Below are 21,370 nucleotides of genomic sequence, written 5' to 3'. Positions count from 1 at the left end.
CGGGCAACTCACTTCCAAGAGTTAAAGAGACCACTCTTGGGCCCTAGAAGCAGGTCCCCCCTTTCCGGTAACGTGTGGACTTTTTGGTTATATGGCCTCTAATGTAAAGGTATTTTGCTATAACTGGATTTGACCTCTTCCATGTAAGAAGATCTAAATTTTAACGCAAAGTACTTTTGGGCTATGTTCTTCATGGCCGTTAGTTAGCACTGCTCAACTTGTTCTCATCTTTCTGACAGTTCACACTGGCATCAAAGGTGAATTCACGAGAGTAGAGGTGAGATATTGTTAGGCAAGTCTTCTTCTGACAAGCCTCAAGCATTGTTTCAAAATCAATATCGTCTGCCATTTTCTCTACATACCTGGGCAGGCTTTTGGGTCCCTGCGGCGCTTGTACTCAGAAAGAGGAGGGCGGCCACTGGCTGTTGCTACTGTTCGGTCTCTAGGCCCCAGGCCGTGGAACCGCCCACCCCAAATTTTGAGCGGACAGGCCCCAGTGAATCTACAAGAAACAATGGGATCAGAGGAGCCCGCAGGGGAGTTCAGGACGGCTGCTTCGGCAGCTCAGGATACAGCAGCAGAAAGCTCTCTGAAATGGCAGCGGCTGCCTCCCCACGCTCACATTCACCAACACGCACGGGGCCGCACAGAGCCCTCAGCACTGGCTCTCGCGAGAAGCTGCCTCCACTTCTAGTCTGGAGCTGCCGAAACATCACGAGATCTAAGCATGGCCCCAGCAACCCTGGCCCGTTCTCCCGCAGTGACTGAGCCACGGACATTCCCATCCCCCACTCAGAGAGGTACTTTTGACTCCGCGCTCCAGATAGGCATCCACATCTCCTAAACTACATTTTAAAACCGAATGATAATTAAAAACAAAAATTTTTATTACAACTGTAAATAAGAAATCAGTAGTATTTGCCATCAAGAGAAGGCAATGGGGGAGAAAAAAGAAAAGCAAAAACAAACACCCTTGAATTATTCAAAGTAAGCCAGACACTGTTGTTTGCCTAAAGGTATCCAGACAGAGGACTGCTCTCTGTTAACAAGGGATTGGAGAGTCTTGTTTAGTCACCTAGCACACTGACCCCTTGCCTCAGACCTAGGTCTAAGGCTTAGGGCTACTCTTGGCCATTAGGATTGTTCAGGAAAGGCAGTGTGAGCCAGTTTGTCCTGATGAAACATGAGGAGGAAATTTCCTGGAGGCTTTTGGGAAAAAAAATTTTTTTCTCTCTTTTGAGAGACCCTGAAAGATAATGCATCTCTTCCTCTAGGTGCCGACTGGGGCCAATGTTGAGTACAAATGCCCTCCCTGGAGCAGCCTCAGTCATGGGAAGGGCTGCTGCCAGCCCGAGAGTGAGGCCAGATACTAGAGGCCCCAGATCCAGCTCAGCAGGCCAGCCAGGACTCCTCCCTCCTGCCCTCTAGGCTATTTCAGTCCTTGAGAACATCCTGAGTTGGGTTTTCTGTTTTTAGCAACCAATCACATCCTAATACAGGGGGGAAAGCAAGTGTTTAAAGATATACTAGCACCTGACAGAGACTTGAGGATTGGGAGAGAAACGGTAAAGGAGTGATATCCGTATTGATCCGAGGTCGTCTAATGGCATGTATATCCATCAAATAAGGTTATCTTAATGGCATACAACCCTCACTTGGGAAGTATTTGTCCTAGGTCGGGAGAGATGGATGGCTTAACAGAAACAAAGCTTCAATAGGCTATGCTTGACTTACGTTTACTTCTTGATAACTTTTCTCAATAAGAAAATCCGAAGTGCACGTTGCCAGCTGCACTTCAACTCCCATAGGAGTCTTTGAAAGTGTGGGCTGGGGATGGGGGAAGAATAACTTATCAAAATAGTGTCTGTGCCTCTGGCGTTAAGCATGGAGCTCTCTGAGCATTTCCTATGTCATATCCTTTAATATAATCATTTTATTTGGGAGAATCTAATCTTAAAAGTACAAAACAACTATGCAGAAATATTTAAAATTTCTATATATTTTATAATAATGAAGTGACCTAAATGCCCAACAGTAGGAGAAGATTAGGTAAGTTATAGTACATCCACTTGTTGGCATATTAGACTACTAATTACAATGATGTCTCCACTAACAATGCAATGGCATATAACCACTTCTCTATTAAATTGGTCGGTGGAACATGCAGAAAGAAATATCGTACAGTATTTTTTAAACCTTTTGACCACAACCCAGAGTAAACAGTTAACTGAAAAAAAAAATGCCCAATCGAAAAGTGGCTAGCTATGTTTTATTGAGGGACCTTACTGAGGACAGTAATTGGGGAGGCAGCCTCTCAGATGGCTCTGAGGAACTGTTCCAAAGAGGTAAGGGAGGAGCCGGGATATATAGGAGGTTTTGCGTGGGGGTGGGAGTGGGAGGGGAGAACAGTAGTGGAACATCAAAAGATCCCTGATAATCACAAAACACAGACATCTCAAGTTAATGATTTTAGTGCTTTTCTACCTATGGGAAGATGAAAGAGACTGGGCTCATTGAAACTATTCCTTTGATATGCATCTTAACTATCTAGGGTCAGTATCCTCTTTTTCCTCCATCTTGAGTCCTGAACTCCCGGCAGGGCACACCCACCGTGGTTGGCGGTAGTGCCGTAGTGGATGGCTTGATGGCAACCAACTTTTGTTGTTTACTGGAATGACAGGCAACCCTCTTTCTCCACACAGTTCATTTTGCCTCTTGACCCAGGACATCTTATACATACTTTTATTACTAACACAACGGCTGCAGGAAGCAACGCTTGCCAATGCTGGGTGTCATGCATTTTGGTATTTTATATGAGCTTCCATTGGGTCTTTTCCAGTTCTTAGTTAGGCCCACCACATGGGTTTCATCACCAATGACGGCTCGTGACCCTTCACGGATTGAGCATGATCCCAAAGATGGAAAAAGAACGAATGACAAAAACGTATGTCTAGAAAACATGCTTGGGGAGAACGTGCCAAACTGTCAACAGGCTTGCAACTCCAAGGGATTTATTTATACTTTCCAATTTGTCTCTAATAAACTTTACTACTTTTTATAATAGAGATAATAGTGCCATAGTAATTCTTAAGTGGTTCCCAAGGCTTCTCCTCTCCAAGCTAAGTAATCTCAGTTCCTCGCAATCCAATAAATTCACTTTATACCTCCTGATAAACTCCTGAGACCAAAGACAGGCGTGGCAGCGAGAGCCACAGGCAGCTTGTGAGCCTGAGCGCCACTCTGAACAGCTCTGGGCTTTAGCACTTCCTGACTCAGTGCCCCACGTGACCACTGCTGAATTATGTACACTTTAATGAGGAGATTGACGTCACAGTTATCTGAATCCTTGACTTCTCCTTTCCTTCCTTTCTTCCCACACAATTTTATTGAGTGCCTGTTATGTTCCAAATACTATTCTAAAGCTATATAAAAATATCTTTTTGTATTTTTCAGTTTTTCTATAATGAGCATGGATTTCTTCCATAGTTAGAAGAAAATACACATTGTTTTAAAGGAAGACCTTAAGACATAGATCTTGCCTTCAAGGTGCCCACAGCCCAGGAAAGAAGGAGTCAGGTAAACAAATATGTCAGTATGGGACTTACCTCAGTCCCTTGCACACCTGCTGCTCCAGCCAGAAAGTGGTTCCTCCTCTTAATTATTAGGGGCAAAGGGGTTTGTCTTTCTCCTTGCCCAGGACACCGTGAAATTCGTCTGACTCCTGTCTCTGCCCCCACTCCTTAAATCTCCATTTCCATTTGCTGGTTGAGAGAGAGAGAAAGAGCAAAAGTGGAGAGAAGAGAGAGAGGAGGGAGAGAGAGGCGTCTAGTCCAGCCAGAGCTGTTTGGATCTGAGGTGGATTGTACCTTGGCCGTAAACATCTGACTGAGGTTAGTGTTGGGGGAATCCTGTGGTGCTGGGAACCCGTTGGAACTCTGCACCCTTCTGAGCTTGAACAGCGTAACACAGACTAGGTGGTCCATCAGAGTTTATTTCCCTGGTTTTCCAAGTGCGTCGTGGATGGCCTGGCTGGTGACCTCTGGAGGAAAGAGACAGCGGCTCCATATTGGTCTGGCATCAGTGACTGCAGCCAGATCTTTCTGGTTATTTTCAGGTTTTCTCAGTTAATGAGTAATGTTCTGATGGTAGCTTCTTTTCAGGACATTAACTTCTGATTCTGCTATTTCCTCAAAGATGTTCAAACAAGTTCGCAGACAGCAAGCTGGATAAGTCACTAGAGAAAACTGCATAATACTCTTAAATCTATGCTCCAGTGGCCGCTGTTCCTGTAGAATAATTGATTTATCACCATCTTGTTGAAGGAAGTGTCTGTTTGTTTTCCAACATGGGCGGCCTGTCAAAATGGAATATAATGCCAGGGGCAACTCCAGTTAGTCAGGGATATTTTAACTCAGCAATTCCTTAACCTTTTGGACTCTTGCTGTAATCAGAAAAATTTCCCCTCAGCATATTCTTTTAATAATCCCTTGGACACAGTCGTGGCAGATTCTGACACGTCTAACCATCACAGACTGCCCGGCCTGAGTGTTCACACAGCGTGTGTGCGCCTTCCAGGGCCACGGTTCTGCTGAATTGTGTTCTTCTGATATTTGTGGGGCTGCTCGGGGAAACAAGAGGTGTCCGGGAGGCTGGGAGGCAGGTTTCAGGGTTCTGGAAAACCTGGCGAAAAACATTTCTCTCCAGTGCCTCTTTTGTTTGCACTTCAAGATAAATATTCCTTTGGCCGTTTTATAAACAGACTGCTAAAATGTCACCTTTTTAGAAGTGTGAGCGGCTTGTTGCGGAGGACTGCTGGCAGTCAGGCACACCAGGGGCAGGAGGTGCCTTGGCCTGAGTTGGCGATTTGACAACAAGCAGGCTGTTTGTCTGACGAGTTGGCCAGCACTGGAAAATGTCAAGGTACCATCTTTCACGCAGACAGAAAAAACAAAACAAAACAAAAGCATAAAACCCTGCTGATCCTCTGAAAGTCAAACAGGGGTTTCTGTGTGCACTTCCGTCTCCATGAACGTCTCTCAGTCCTGTGTGTGAGAAGCATGGAGGGCGGAGCAGCAAAGGTAGTCTTAGAACCTGGGACGGGAGGGCCCAGCTGGTCTAGAAAGGGGGTAACCCCACTCTCCTCCCCCAGCCTTGTCTCTCTTAGGAGCAATAAACAATAGCTCATGGAATGAAGCAGACAGATAAAATGGGGTATTTACCAACCCAAACAGCCGGTCTGTAGAGTGCGAATGAATTAGGTCATCTTGATAATACATTTGGGATCCCCAGAAGCTTAATATATTGTGAGGCAAAGGAGCATATTATTTGCATTCACGCTTGTTCAATTAATGCAGAAATTAATTGTAACTGGGTTCAGGCCCATCCACCCCAGACAGAAGATGGAGTCTGTTCTGCTTCGCTCATTAGCACACCATTGATGGAATTCCATCTGAATTACAGAAATTCCCAAGAGACTCATAAAATATACCTTAGTTGCTACACAGGACACGCTGGAAAATGGGAAAATAAAAGTCTTAATTTGTAAACTGAGGAAAAATACTGGACGCCTCAGGAAAGGAAAATGCCCAGGACTTCCTAAGCTAATGGGAGCTGGTCCTCCAGACAGAAAGCCTGTTTCCATTCAGTGGCTCCCAAGACCTTATGTTCAGCAGGCCCAGAATTTTCTCAGCTCAACGGAGCAATGCTTGTTGACAGACACACCTGCTTTACATTTGAATGGTTCTGATGCAGCAATTTTTCACCGGAAGCTTACAGATTATAGTCACAACCCATTGCCTCCCATTGGTAATGAATGATTTAAGAGCGGTGCTGTCCCATACAGTGACCAGTGGCCACGTTAAGGACTTGAAATGTGACTAAGTCCCAGCTGCCATGTGCTGGAGGAATACAATACACACACCGGGTTTCAAAGACTCAGGACACACCTGAAAATGTTGCATAACTCAATGATGTTTTATATCAATTAGAAGTTGAAGTGATAATGTTTTGGAAAGAGTGAATTAGATCAAGTATATTATTAAAATTAGTTTCACCTGTTTCTTTTAATCCATTTTAATGAGGCTCATAAAAATTTAAAGTCACTTATGTGCATTATAATGGATAGCACATTGTTAATGGTTTCATTTCAAGTGTGTAAAGAGTCATCAGCTCCATTTCCCACACCCCGTCAAAAATCTTCTTTTGGGATGATTTTGAAGTCCTTTTAGTGAAATACCAAGCTTTTTTTGTTGCCAGAATTAGTGACAACTTTCAAAATCCAGTGACTTTTTTTTTTTCGTTTTTGCGGTACGCGGGCCTCTCACCGTTGCGGCCTCTCCCGTTGCGGAGCACAGGCTCCGGACGCACAGGCTCAGCTGCCATGGCTCACGGGCCCAGCCGCTCCGCGGCATGTGGGATCTTCCCGGACCGGGGCACGAACCCGTGTCCCCTGCATCGGCAGGCGGACTCTCAACCACTGAGCCACCAGGGAAGCCCTCCAGTGACTTTTAAAATGGGCTATGACTACTCAGTAGATTTGCGCTAGGAAACCAGGAAAGAAACATTGGTCAAAGGGACAGTCCCACAAAGATGTTTTCAGTCAAACATTACATTTTCTTCACCAACCTCTTTCCACTTCTCCACCTGCCATCACCCCAACAATGCACAAAATGGAGGTTTGTCTGAGCCCCACTGCACAGGTCTGACACACATAAATAATTGTCTAAGAGTTATACCAAAATTTTACATACCAATAGGGCTGGATTCCTTTCAGACATAAAATACTGTGGGCAAAAGGAACACAGGAATTAGTAAAGAGACTCTAAACCTGGAGGCAATGGAAGGACATGATATCCATGAAATCCTGCAAGTATCCAGCCATTCACAGCCATCTCTCTCTGAGGAGATGGTGTCAGTACCTAAGAAAGGTCAGATTCCAAAATTTCTGCCTAGATAAATTCATTTTAATGCTCTTTACATATTATCACTCCGTCAAGCTCAGAGGTCCATGAGAAAGAGCCTATGAAGAAATTGAACCAGAAGGATTCAGGAACCAAGATGCAGATTTGGGGAAAGTGAGGGATTAAGTGAAAGTCAGCTAACTGAAAAGTGAGACCTTGGAAGTTCCCAGCAAGCTGAAGATCAGAGGATCTTCTGTGGAGAAACTGAACCACCACAGAATAAAGATATCCAGAAACTGACATTTTAGGGTCGCTGTGAAAAAGCCAGATGGCCATACAATTGCCCCACAGTAAAGCCCACCAACCAACAAGCTTCATTCAAACACACAGTGTAGCTTAAGCTGAATTACCATATCCAAGGATGACAGCCCTTTAAGGAAAGCCTCTGGTATGAAAGGGAAAAATCAAAATTAAATATGAAGCCAAAAGTTAGAGGATAAAGAGATGATACAAAAAAACAGAATAAAACTTTAAATCCAGAAAGAGAGAATAGAAAAAGAAAATACTGGAAAGGAAATGATGTATTAAAAACTAATAATAATATAAGAAAACTTATCAGAACTGAAGGACACGAGTTTTCGGATTGTAAAGGTCTAAGGAATGAATGAAAAAGAGCTATGTATCAAAGCCCATCACAAAATTAAGGGTCTCCAATGCTAAACAGAGGCACTCTAAATCTTCCAGAGAGAAAGCATGTCACATATAAGAATTGGAGGTCAGAATGACATCAGATGTCTCAACCACAGCATTTAAAAATAAAGGACAATAAAACAAGTTCAAAATTTTGATGGAAAATTATCGTCAACCTGGAATTCTATACTCACGCAAATTAGTGTCTTAATATGAGGATAAGCTAAGGACATTTCAGACATGTTGTCTCAAAAATTTACTTTTGATGCTTCTCAGAAGCTACTAAAGGAAATGCTTCATTAGAATGAGAGAGTCAACCAAGAAAAGAAGAAGACATGGGGTCCAGGAAACAGGGGAACAGGGAGAGAAGAGAAAGAGAGAAGAGAGGACTCTGAAAGAAATATCCCTGGGAGGAAAATCGATTGAATGCACTATGGATCAAGTTTGACAAAGTGGGGCATTGAACCGAGAAATGTCTTACAGAGTTATTCGAGGTATGGGAAGAGGTGAGGGAAGATCTAGCTAGTAAACAAATGAAATGAACAAACAGAAAAAGAGACACTTAGTAACTCCAGATAAAGCAAGTTTGTAAAGAAAAGTTGTGTGTGTACTATAACTGGGATTTACCTGCATCTAGTAGATAAGGGGAAAAAAGAAGGAGGGGCCTAAGAGAGACAGAATCCCATTTATTATAACAATGTCTAAAATCATTATCCTTGATTCTGGGGAGGAGAATTAAGGGAGAAGGAAGCATGAGTAACTAGGCAGAAGGTGATGTCCCTTGCTGAGACAGAGCAATGGAAAATAAGCAGATATGGGGAAACACTAGTTTGTCTGCTTAATTCTGGACATGTTGCATTTGAGGTGCTTATAGTTCACGCAGGTGGAGATGTTGAGCAGGAAGGGATATACTGGATATACTGGTCTGGAGCTCAGAAGAGAGGACCAGGCTGAGGATATCTAAGTGAAGGTGGTATGGGTATGAAGATGGTAAATGACACTGCTGACGTTACATGGGGAGGGGATGTAAGGTAAGAAGAAAATAGGGTCTAGGAACAATTCCTGAAGAATGACACAACATCAGGGTGAGAGAAGGGGAATGCATCTGGCAGAGGAGATTGGGAAGGGAGGTAGGAGAGGTAGAGAGTGTGAGAGTGTGGCTTCATGGAAACCAGAAGACTTCCAGACCTAATATGAGGGTAGACCCCACTCCCCATAATATGTTCTTTTCTAGTTGTACTTTCCTTCCTGTACTATAATGAGATGACAGTTTATGCAATCGATTCATTTGTTCATTGAATAAATATTAAATGAGCACCTACTATGTGCCCAAACTGTTCTAGGATGTAGATACAGCAGGTACAAAACAGACAAGGCCTGTGTTTTCATGAAGTTTATCTTCTAGGGGGGATTAACTGGTGGAGATAGTAAGGAAGGAGGAGAGGAAGGGAGTGGTCAAGGGTGTGAAATGCTTCTAAGGATTCAATAACAATGAGGACTGAAGAGTAGCCACAGGGTTTAACCACATGGAGCCGAGTTCATAGGAAGCATTAGTGTGGGGGACAGAAACCAGACCAGAAGGGCTAAGGAACAAATGATGAACCCCTCAAGAGAGGAAACGTGGACAACTCCTGTGGGAAGAATGAGCAAGAAGGGTGGGAATAGAACAGTGCCTGCATGTATCTTCTTACGGGGAAGACTTCGGTCAGGAGTGATTGGTACATGTTTAACAGATGACAGGAAGGATCCAGGTTTGAGAATAAGATTGAAAGAGTAGAAAAAAATAAGGGCAGATACTGAGTAACGTGAAATTTCTGAGAAAAGGGGTGGAGGGAGGGACCTGGATGCAATTAGAGATTTGCCTTTGCAAGCAGAAGGGACTCCTTCCATCATATTAGAGTGGCAGAGATTTGAGGAAAATGGGGAAATTCAAACAGCAGTGACAGAAAGAGTGTTTGGAGATGGGAAACATGTGCATTTTTTATTCCCTGACCTTGAGGGAGGGGCATTCATTGTCTCAGGAGGAGCAAAAGAGGGAGAGAAGGAGAAAGGCAGGTGAGGTCAACAAAGCATTCAAGCAAAGGCACTGGAAGGAGAGGAGGCTGAGGGCGGGAGATGGGATGCTTGAATTACTGATTTTAAAAGATTTGTGGGGGCTTCCCTGGTGGTGCAGTGGTTGCGAGTCCGCCTGCCGATGCAGGAGACACGGGTTCGTGCCCCGGTCCGGGAAGATCCCACGTGCCGCGGAGCGGCTGGGCCCGTGAGCCATGGCCACAGAGCCTGCGCGTCCGGAGCCTGTGCTTTGCAACGGGAGAGGCCGCGGCGGTGAGAGGCCCGCGTACAGCGAAAAAAAAAAAAAAAAAAAGATGTGTGGGCAGGGATGGGTGAGCTTGAGTCTAGGGAAAGGTCATTGGAAATGAAGTTCAGGAAGTGCGTGGCCGAGGAACTGAATGATCCTGCAGGGTGATGCCCATGTAGCCAGGAGGATGGGAGGAGATAGAGCGGAGAGGAAGGTGGGGCCAAGGTCCTCAGTGCCAAAGCCTTTAGGTGACTGGCCCGGTTCCTGAGAAGTGAGACTCCACTCAGGGACTAAAAGGGGAACAGGTGAATCCCTGAACAAAAATCTTGGCAGTCGGAAGAAGGTGTAATGCATCCTGGGAGGAAATCCCCAAATGTTGGCCATGGGTTATTGACTGTGGTCCTCAGTAGCGCTCTGTGTGAGACCAGCCTGCCTTATGGGACCAGCCCTGGAGTTGGGCCTTGGGACTTGTTGTTCCCTTCTACCTTAAAGCCCCACAGTTTACACTTACACGGTACTTCACAGTTTACCTAAAGCCAGAGGCCTGGGTGTTTTGTCAACAGTGGCTTCTGTCTTTAGACAAAAAGCCACAGGTCTCAAGCAGTGTTTGGGGCAGGTCAAGCTTGTGTTCCCTTAAGCTGCAGGTAGAGGGCCACAGTCCTTATATTTAGAATAGTGAATCAGTGTTTCTGAATAGTGCTGTAGCTTATACTAGAATCACCCGGAGGCATGTGGCAACATGGATCGCTAGGTCCCACACCCAGAATTTCTATTTCAGAGAGTCAGGGGTGGGGTAGGAGAATCTGCATGCTTAACAAGTTCCCAGATGCTGCTGCTGACCTGGGGACCATATTTCGGGAACCACTGGTGTTGAGCACTGTTTCTAAGTTCTGGCTGCACTTTGGAATCACCTGGGGAAATTAAAAAACTCATGTGGTCCGGCGTGAGGCTTGAAAATCAGGAATTTTCAAAGCTCCCCAGATGATTACAAGGTACAGTGAGTGTTGAGAGCCCCCAATTTAGAGTACGGGCCCTGCCTGAGAAAAGCACAGGGGACAATTGATTTCTTCCACTCTTCAAGCAGCCATAGATAATTACTTAAGCTATTTGGACATTCACTTTCCAAGAGATAGTTCATATAATGAACTACCATATCTGGGATTTATTTCCTTATTTGACTTTGTGATTTTTTTTTTTTCAGATCATCATAGAGTGTGCTTTTCTAGTGCAGAGGGGATTGTGATATTTGTTTATCTGATTAAGACGAATCCACCATTTAAAGGGACATTGGAACATGTGGTATATTTCATTTCATTAATGGAAGTGACATGGTTCATTAAGTCCCACCAGTAAGTTTCCACTTGAAAACTGGGTAACTTCCTGGTCAGGCTTGTGGGGCTTTGTGTCCTTGAAAAGCACATTTCACTATAAGAATTTATAATTTGGAACCCACAGAACTTGCTTCTAAGTTGTCTGCTTTAAGGAGCTAATAGCAACCAGGGCAAAAGTGCTATGCAGTGCTTTTTGCACTCGGGAAGCCATCTTTTTTTTTTTTTTTTTTCCTGTTTCTCAGTTGATGTATACTTGGCTAAATTAGCGCTCTGCTGTTGACCATTATAGCTCCTTCTCTAGGGTCCATGATTCTGGGAGGTTAGAGTTGTGGCCAAGTTATAATGAGGTCCTTCCAATATTCTTATAACCAAATTACATTAAATAAACTTCAAGGGCTAACTCCAGATTCCTCAGCACTTTCTTTCTTTCTTTCTTTCTTTTTAAAGCCTCCAATGTAACATTGTAAAACCTGTTTGTGGTGCTATTGAGGAGTATGGATTTTGGAGTCTGAATAGCGGGGCTTAATTCCTAGCTAAGGCACTTCACTTTTAGGATAAATTACATAACTTCCCTGAGTTTTCATTTCCTTATCTGTAAAATGAGAATATTAAATGACCTGGCTTAACTACTTCACAAGTTATTGTATCAAAAGACACCATGTGTGGGAACACTTTCTGTAAACTGTGAAACAAAATACAAATGTTAATTGATGGATTTCTACCACAGTGATCACAGAATGTAAAATTCTGGAAAGTGGGTTTTTAGGGACAATTGAGGCTTCAGTGTAAATATTTTCATTTCAATTAGAGTGGAAACAAACACACTTTCCTCCTTTCTGATCCTGGGACCAGACCAAATAATTTACCTGCTTGCTCCAGGAAGTATTTGCTCCTGGAAAATAAGACTGAGGGCCAGTGAAAATGACTTACTAAGCGTTAACAACTTGCCCATCAAGACTCTTTAAGACCCTGTCCTCCCTGTGCCCAACAACCCAAAGCTATTGTGTTGTAAGCTCTGCCCAATCCGTTTCCTGCCTTCCAAGGCTTTTATCCCCAAGTCATTTATCCCTCTTAAAATCCTCTAAATATCCCCACCTTGAGTTTCCCCTTTTGAGACACAATCTTGTCTGTCAAGGTGATGTTCTCTCTTATTACAATAAAGCTAAGTAAAGCTTAGTTTTTCCTAATTAACAGGTTTTTCTGGTTAAAAATAAGGAAGTTGACACAGTATTGTTGAAAATCTCTCTATCTGTATATAAGTATGTCTATATATATATGTATATGTATATCTATATATCTATATCTATATCTATCTATCTATATAGTATTCCAACTTTCTTCCATAGCAGGGATGGCTTAGTATGAACATAAAGGAATTTTATCTATTTCCAGATACTCTTCAGTGCCCTAGATGATCTTATAGACGATCGATTTTTCATCTAAATGCATTGTCCGCAAAACAATTATTCCAAACCTCTGGGTAGTTGAGCCTTGGTGAAGTGAGAGCAGAATAGAGTAGGATTCAAAGCTGGCTGACTCAGAATATCTGGGACTGGAGCCTAGAAATAAGATAATTCAAGTTCCATGGGGCTTCTGATGCTCAACCAGGGCTGAGATATTTGGTTTAATGTATTATTAATTATGCAGAGTTGAGGTTCTCAAACTCCGATGTACATAAAAAGTCTTCTGAGGAGCTTATTAAAAATGCAGATTCCAGAGCCCCAGAGATTCTAATTCAGAGGAATAGGGTGGAGCCCCAGAGTCCACATGCTGATTAAGCATCTATAGTCTTCTATAGCTAACATTTTGAGAAGTGCTGATTGAAGTAGGGGAAGTAATATTCTCAGAGCTGCAGGAAACTGGTTATGATTAAAGTCTTTAGATAATAGCAAATAATGAGATACCATTTCCTGAAATAACACTTTTTAGTTCCGGGCTTTATTTTCCTCATTTGCAAAATGGGATCGATAAGATTTATTAACCATAAGAGGTGCCCATTTTTTTCTGTGGCAGGACCCTGACTAAAATCTGCACGATGAAAGAACAATTGACAAATTTATGAATTAAGATCCTGTTTTGAACTATATTGTGTTAACATTGCTAAACTTCTTTAAATTCAATGTGTTGCCTTGAATAAAATACCCATTTTCTAGGAATACGTCAAAGTACGTATAGGTTTCTCAAATATATTTGATTTTTGTTCATCTTGGAATTTGAACTTAACCAGTGCTTTCATAAGTTCACAAATAGCATACAAATTCTTAAGTTAACAAACAATTGAGCTACTAAAAATGCCAAGTACTGTAGGATATGGGTAGAAGGGATGTGACAGGGGTGTAATAATTATAAAATAAGGTCAACCATAACAAATAAACAACAAAAAAGTTATGGGTCCAAAGGAGAGGGAACAATTACAGGAGAAGATGCACCTTTAAAAAGTGAAAATTATGGTATGTGAATTATATCTCAATAAATCTCTTATTAAAATGTATATTTGGACCCCAATACCACTTCTGGGTATATATCCAGAGGAGTTGAAATCGAGATCTCAAAGAGGTATATGCACTCCCATGTCCATTGCAGCAGTATTCACAATAGCTGAGATACAGAAATAACCGAAATGTCCATCAACAAATGAATGGATAAAGAAACTATGGTATATTCATGCAATGGAATATTATTCAGCCTTGAAAAACAAAAGAAGGAAATCCTATTGTATGTGACAACATAAATGAACCTGGAGGATATTATGCTAAGTGGTAAAAGCCAGGACAAACACTATATGATTCCACTTATAAGAGGTATCTAAAATCATCAAATTCATAGAAGTAGAGAATAAAATGGTGGTTGCCAGGGGTTGGGGAAGGGGAAAATGGGGAGTTGTTCAATTAGTATAAAGTTTCAGTTATGCAAGGTGAATAAGTTATAGCAATCTATGAAAAGCATTGTGCCTATAGTTAAGAATACTGTATTGTGCACTTAAAAATGTGTTGAGGATGGATTTCATGTTGTGTTCTTACAATGACAACAACAATAATAGCAACAAAGAGGTAAAAGGAAACTGCTGGGGATGATGACATGTCTATTACCTTGACTGTAGCGAGTGTTTCACAAGTGTATGCATATTAAATTGTATACAATTTATTAAATTGTATACATTAAATTCATTAAGTTGTATACATTAAATATGTGCAGTTTTTGTATACCAATTATACCAAAATAAAACTGCTAAAAATGAATATTTGGGAAAATATAATAAAATACAACAACCAAGATAGAAGTTTATTTCTCTCCTATAGAAAACAAGCCCCAAGATAGTCAATTCAGGACTGATGTGGTGCTCCAAGGGGTCAGGGAACCAGGCTCTGTCATCCTCAGCATGCAGCTTCCATCCATGGTTTAAGATGGCTTCTTGAGTTTCAGCCACCACATCTGCATCCCAGCCAGCAGGAAGGAGGAAGGGGAGGGCAAAAAAGTATGGGTCTTTTCCCTAAGGTACTTCCCAGAGGTTGCACACATCACATCTCACATCTCATTGGCAGAATTAAGTCACATGGCTCCCTAACTTAAAGGGAGGCTGGGAAATGTAGTCCTTATTCAGAACAGCCCTATGCTGGCTAATATTCAGTAGGAAAAGATTGTCTCTTATTAAGAAGGAGGGAGAGGACAAATTGACAATCTCTGACACATGGACATTCTGTAGAGGGCCTTGAATATCATGTTAGAATAGTTTGTACTTAATTTTTCAAGCAATTTGGAGACAGTAGCTTATTTTGAGGCAGAAAGGAACATTATTTTAGGGATATAATCAATCTCTGGCAGTGATGTGTAAGATGGATCGAAATGAGGAAAAACTAGAAGTAGGGAGGCCAGTTAGATGATCACATTAGACAAGCAAGAGGTAATGTAATGTGGACAGTTTAGGACAGCAGTGGGAGGACTAGGGCAGAGACACTCAACTGAAAGAATAGGACCAGAGAATTTGACAACTGAATTTATCATGCATATGGGCAAGGAGGTGAGAGAGATTGCCAAAGTTTGATCATCACTTCTCAGAATGGGGGTTCACAAACTCAAATGTCTACAGGGATCCCAAGGGTCCAATAGATAAGTAATTGAGCAAAATGCACTCCCACCTCCCCAAAAAAAGGCAAGGAAGTAGGTGGGGGTCTTCTGGGTGCCGAGCATCAGGAAAGCAGTTTAGGCCCATGGAGGCATGTAGCTCAGATTCTGAACACGACTGGGCAAAAAGGAGGAGAAAATACCACTCCTTCTTTTGAATCTTCTATAGCAGAAGACATAAACCATTTACCGATATCTCCCATTTTAAAAATCTCAAACTATACTTCCTGTTAAGGAAGTATAAAATACCAGACTGTGGCTATGTAATCACTTCTACCTTCAGCCCCTAAAATGGGTATTAATTATATAATAAAGCCAGCATTTTTTTTTTTTTTGGCCACACTGTAGGGCATGCAGGATCTTAGTTCCCCAACCTGGGATCGAACCCATGCCCCTTGTAGTGGAAGCACAGAGTCTTAACCACTGGACCACCAGGGAAGTCCCCAAAGCCAGCATTTCTAAATGCCCTAACAATACATAAGAGATAACATTTATGTACAGTTTTGTGGTTTTTAAAGTACTTTTTAAAAAAAATCCATTTAATTACTCCCTTAAATGTAATTCCCATTTCACGTGTGAGAAGACTGGGAAATAGTCACGTTGGATAACAGTCAACTTGGTGGGAAGGGTTGAGGCCAAGATCCTAATCAAGGTCTTCCTACCTCCTAATCCCAAGGTCTCCCACCTTTGCTACGTGAATGAGCAGAAAAGATGGACATTTCTAGACTGTGTGTGTGTGTGTGCGTGTGCGCGCGCACACACACTGTGCACTGTGGTTATTGTAAAGAACTGAGAATTCCCCCAAGTGATCTGGGAATCATGATTAACGTGTCATGTTAGAAAAACTGTTCCAGTGTAGATGGGTAGCCAGTGTTCACTGTGATATGAGAGCTGTCTCTCCAGCTGGGACACTGAGCCCTGGTGATGTCTCTAACCTTCCTAAATCACTTGTACATATTCTCTTGGTTGACGTGACAACTCTCTCCTCTTGTTGCTACTGATTTTTCATGGTGTTCACTGAACTGGCTGAGACTCTGGATTGGCTCATGGCCCATCTACGTTTTCTTAAACTCTTCTTATCTAAACTCACAAAGATATAAACCATGCTTTGAGTTTCGTTAAGAGAATTAAAACTCTGCTAACCTAGAATAAAATATATCTGGTAAGTATAGAAAAGATGAAGTGTACTACAGTTGTTGATAACATGAGGAATTTGGAAACAGCCCAAATATCTCACAGTAGGGCCTTATACGTCCTATTTGTTTATCCTCATGAGCAAATAATGATAGATCTACGCAATGAAATGTTATTTATTCATTGAAAAATGGTAGTTATAAAGACTACATAGCCACAACAAACAATATATTATATAATGAGGGGGGACGAAGCAGTTAAGAAATTGAATGTGCCCTGCAGTTTTTATTACGTGAAGAGGATCAGAATATGCCACCCCAAAATATGCCACTTTGGCATAGTGTTGCTATGAGCTGAAGGCAATAAAAAAGCAGCAAATACAGAAAGAGCTCTCTGCCCTTCCTTTATTTGCCTAAAAGCAGGATATAAATTTTGCTTTGCGAAGATGTTCCTCCTCCTCGCTCCTGGACCGGGAGGAAAACCACCATTATCACGGGAGACAGAAAGCCGGCCCTGAGATGAGTCTGCACAAACAAATCTTACTGAAATAACTTATCTTCCATTAGTTTCCCCATATATTTACTTTCCTACAATTTACCACTGCCAGGAGCCCAACCCCCTTTTCCTTTGTCTTGCGCTTCCCTACAAATTTATCACCCTTTGTTAAAATGGTATATTTGCCCCAAATTCTAACCACCCCTCAGAATTACTCACTACTGGGTTCTCCAGTGTGTATGAGCACTGCACACATAAACAAACTCTCTTTTATTTTCCTGTTAATCTGTCCTTTTAATTTGCAGAGCCCCAGACACTAAACATAAGAGGGTCGAGGAGAAACTTTTTCCTCCTCCACACACGTTAAATAAAAAGGAAAATGGCAGAAAGGAAATATACCAGCATGCTAATATTGGTTATGTAACATATAGCACATTCAAACAGAAAAAAGTCTTGTCAAAGCAACATTTTTGTAAGGACTGCAAATTAACTGAACACCAGCATCTCTACTGTTGCAAACAGATTTGGTTTAGGTGTTGATCAGGAATAATAACCTGGAGGGGTACTTTCATTTAGAACTTGATAAGGAGAACAGAACTTGATGAGAATGACTGAACCCAGGCTGTGAAGCAAGAAATATGCACAGTTTTACAAGAGAGCTGACAAAAGCATGATGATGAGTCAGGTTCTGAAGTCAGATTCTTTACTATTTGCAAGTTGCTTAACTTTTCTGTGCCTCAATTTCCTCTTTTTTAAAATAGGGATAACAATAACTTCCTGCTGTTGCTGAGGATTAAGGAATACTGCCTGTGTATGGTAAGTACTCAGTAGAAGCTACTAGAAACATTTTGATAATGATGCTTTTTCATTTCTTGCTAAGAAAATGATGATAATTCTTAGCCTTGTGTAGCCGAAGAATGGCTGTATCAAGTGTTTGGCAACTTGATCGCCCCCCCCCCACCCTGTTTGATGACCTGGGTGACATAGCCCTGGAAGTTTCTCTCTCTGGTCTGGGAGATCTGTGGTCTCTCCTTTGGGTGGAAAATTAACTCTATGTGTGGGGTCCAAAATGAAGATGATTTCCACAAGTGGGCAGAAAAACAGACGCCATGATATTTCCTATGAGACTCTGTCGTATGCTCTTTCCCACTCTGCAGCACACAAGGGGATTACAGCTTCAACACGCACCCCGCCTCATGTTAGGCATGAATAGTGGGTGGGATGGAAGGGCTACGGGTGAGTCAGATGCAGGAGGCAGAAAGTGTCAGGGGACAAAATAGAATGCTGGACAAGCAGTCATGCCTTGTGACCTTGGGCAAATGGATTCACTCTGACCCTTAGTTCCTCTCCAGGTAAAATGAGGGGACATGGCTGGGTAGATTCCTTCTACCACTAACATTCTATGAGTCATTGCACCCCTCCCGGCAACCAATTCTGAAAAGACAGAGGAAACACTGCAGGTCCTGATAGCCCTCCATTGACTCATGTTATCCCAGGCAGATTGCAATGTCCCTCAAACCTTTTCTTTACCAGTTAGTCTGACTAATACTCAAGGCTGAATTTAGGCTGGAGTTGGGAGCAGAGGACCTGAGCTCCCACTTGTACAGACTGGGATTTTGTTGTCTTCGTTGTCCTGGGCAGTTGCTGCCTCATCTCTGAGAGACTTTCATGCTGTTAACGCTGCCTCTTTCTCCCAGCACCCTGCGGAACTGTGCTGGCTGATTTCTCCATTTACTTTTCATAAGTTCAGTTTGCTTTTGGCTTTAACTTGGAGCTTTGGTGCTGAAAGAAAGGAGACAATATTTCCTCCACCCAGAGCTATTTTCAGGGCACAGCTGCCTAGACCCATGAGAAATAAGAGGGGGGGGGGAATTCCCTGGCGGTCCGGTTCTTAGGGCTCCACGCTTCCAGTGCAGGGGGTCTGGGTTCTCTCCCTGGTCGATTCCGCAAGCTACACAGCCGAAAAAATCCAAGAGGTAGGTATCTATGAGATTGAGATCATGGGCAAATCCCACCCTGCTCCCTCCTGGTGGGAGAAGAACCCAGTGAGAATTTAATCTCTGGAAGGTAGAGTCCAAAGAGTTTTGTGGGTGCTTGCTGTGTGCTGGTGTCTTATCAGCGATGGGTTGAAGGGGAGAGCTCTTTTCTGGGTGATGGGTGGAGCTGCCCATCAGCTGCCTTTGCTCAACTCCCAAGTTCCTGTGACTGACTGCCTGAGGTCTGGAAGAGGCCTTAATCTTTGACTGATGGGATGTTGGAACTAGAGGGTCCCCGAGAGCTGTTGGGCAGTGTGACCCTGAAGCCCTGTTTGGTGCTACCTTGGAAAACTGTAACACCAATGCTGATGCGGAACTCACTGTGGGAGGCCTTCTAGGTGGATTAGGGACCTTGTCATTTCATATTCACGTTGTGTGATCAGTACACATACACCCACAGACTCGTGTGCAAAGCAGGTGACTGGAGAACGGATGGCCTTTTTACCAAGGCATTTGCAATCTTCTCTCCAGGACAGCAAATAGCAGTCTGGAAATAATAGCTGTGTGTACACAGTATTTACTGAGCTCCTAGGATGTGCCGAGCACTTAATAAGGATCATATCATTTAACGTTCACTGTAATCTCATCCCTATGGGGCCACTTTTATCCACATTTTGTGGACGGGAAAACAGAGGCCTAGAAAATTTAAATAACTTTTCCAAACTCACCAAGCTACTAAATAGCGACAACAGAATTTTAATAGAAGTCATCCGTCTGTGGAACCCCTGCACCTATCAAGAAAGCTGAACTGCTTCCCCACATGTGATCTCTGTCCCAGTGACATGGTTAACACCATGTATTCTACAATAAATTTCATTCATTGTAGATGAAGAACCAGGACTTTTGGAACCTTACTGCCTGGATTCAAATCCTGTTTTGCCATCTATTGATCGCTGTAATGTTGGACGAGTTTCTTAATCTCTGTGCCTTCATTTCCTCACCTATGAAATGGAGATGATAAGAGTGCCAAGCTGATGCGTTGTTGGGAGGATTAAGTGAGATAACACAGGTAAAGCTCTTGGAACATAATAAGTGCTAGCCCTTCTTATCATACGTTAGCTATTTATTTTATGACAAACTGATTTACTGATATATTTACGGATTTTCTACTGTATACCAGGTACTAGGTTCTTACATGTAGGCAGAGGAGAGGGACAGGATCTTGTGGTTAAAGAGATAAGTTATGCGAACGGGGAGACAGATATTTAAACCACTTATGATATAAAGTGTTATAATCCACAGTGGTTCACTAAGAAAGGAGTGACAGGCAGGAGATAAAGCTACAGAGGAAGGTTTGGGGCCATATACGGCAGGACAAGGAAATCTTCTGTGCTAAGGGGTTGGAACTTCATCCTGTGTAGGCAATCAAGGAGCTGGGGCATCTTAAAAACAGGGGATGGGGGCTTCCCTGGTGGCGCATTGGTTGAGAGCCCGCCTGCCGATGCAGGAGACTCGGGTTCGTGCCCCGGTCTGGGAAGATCCCACATGCCGCGGAGCGGCTGGGCCCGTGAGCCATGGCCGCTGAGCCTGTGCATCCGGAGCCTGTGCTCCGCGACGGGAGAGGCCACGACAGTGAGAGGCCCGTGTACCGCCAAAAAAAAACAAAAAAAAAACCCCCAAAAAACAACAGGGGATGGCACAATCATTTAGGAGCTTTACTAACCTCTGTCTGAGCCCTGTTTAACCAGAGATGAGCATAAAACAAGATCCAACAGAAGAGGAGTAGTTCTTATGAAACTTCTCTGCCAGATATTTAAAAATTCTGTTTGGAAGCTGATCTGTAGATTTTATATAAGAAGATTCATTGTACAAAACGACTCCAAATCATTTTATATCCTGATCCCATTTGCAGCGTGCAAATGACTCTCATTGACTTAATATATTTGGTACCCACTAGCACGTATAAAGCAATGCTGTATAAATAGGAACGTAGGCCATGCTGCCAGGGGCTCCTCTTGTCAGGCAAGGATGACAGTGTATTCTCTTAAGAATATTAGATAATGCATGAGGCAGTTCCCTCCCTCGGTATGCCAGAGGATGTTTGAGTTGGGGACATAATCTCCAGGGAACAGGAATAATTTTAAGAGTCAAAACTAGGGTTGGCTGGTTTTTACAGCAGTACACCCAACCTGTTTCACCAGTTCCAATCTGCATGGCTGATTGACTAGCATGACCAGCCAGGTTTTCTTTGCCGTGTATGCCCTGCTCCAACACAAGGAGCTAAAGGAAGTGGAAAAACCCCAGGTTAACAATGAAATAGCCAAGGAAGTGAGCAAGGATTCAGCATAAAATTGTTCATTACAGTGTTGATTATAGTAGTAAGAATGCCCACCAATTAGTAAAGTGTTTAAAAAATATTATAGA

The 21,370-nt window shown here is 42.8% G+C and overlaps 2 long non-coding RNA genes across 5 annotated transcripts in view; one reads left to right on the top strand and one right to left on the bottom strand.

The window, feature by feature from the left end:
- LOC137224709 (uncharacterized) overlaps positions 1-3,742 on the bottom strand; it is a 36,444-nt gene extending 32,702 nt beyond the window's left edge. For both annotated transcript variants that reach the window (XR_010943462.1, XR_010943463.1), the window contains exon 1: positions 3,606-3,742. This is a non-coding gene — a long non-coding RNA (uncharacterized lncRNA). The remainder of the gene's footprint in view (positions 1-3,605) is intronic.
- The window catches only part of LOC137224708 (uncharacterized), a 41,160-nt gene continuing 23,206 nt past the window's right edge, over positions 3,417-21,370 (top strand). For 2 of the 3 annotated variants that reach the window (XR_010943460.1, XR_010943461.1), the window contains exons 1-3: positions 3,755-3,890; positions 4,784-4,920; positions 17,732-17,786. This is a non-coding gene — a long non-coding RNA (uncharacterized lncRNA). Of the gene's footprint in view, positions 3,577-3,697; positions 3,891-4,783; positions 4,921-17,731; positions 17,787-19,832; positions 20,016-21,370 lie in introns of those variants that run through there. The other variant, XR_010943459.1, reaches the window with a different exon arrangement.

The sequence above is a fragment of the Pseudorca crassidens genome, chromosome 5 (assembly GCF_039906515.1).
Source record: "Pseudorca crassidens isolate mPseCra1 chromosome 5, mPseCra1.hap1, whole genome shotgun sequence".
Classification (NCBI taxonomy): Eukaryota; Metazoa; Chordata; class Mammalia; order Artiodactyla; family Delphinidae; genus Pseudorca; species Pseudorca crassidens.
The sequence above is the reverse complement of the archived record's forward strand: the minus strand, read 5'-3'. Positions and strand labels throughout refer to the sequence as shown.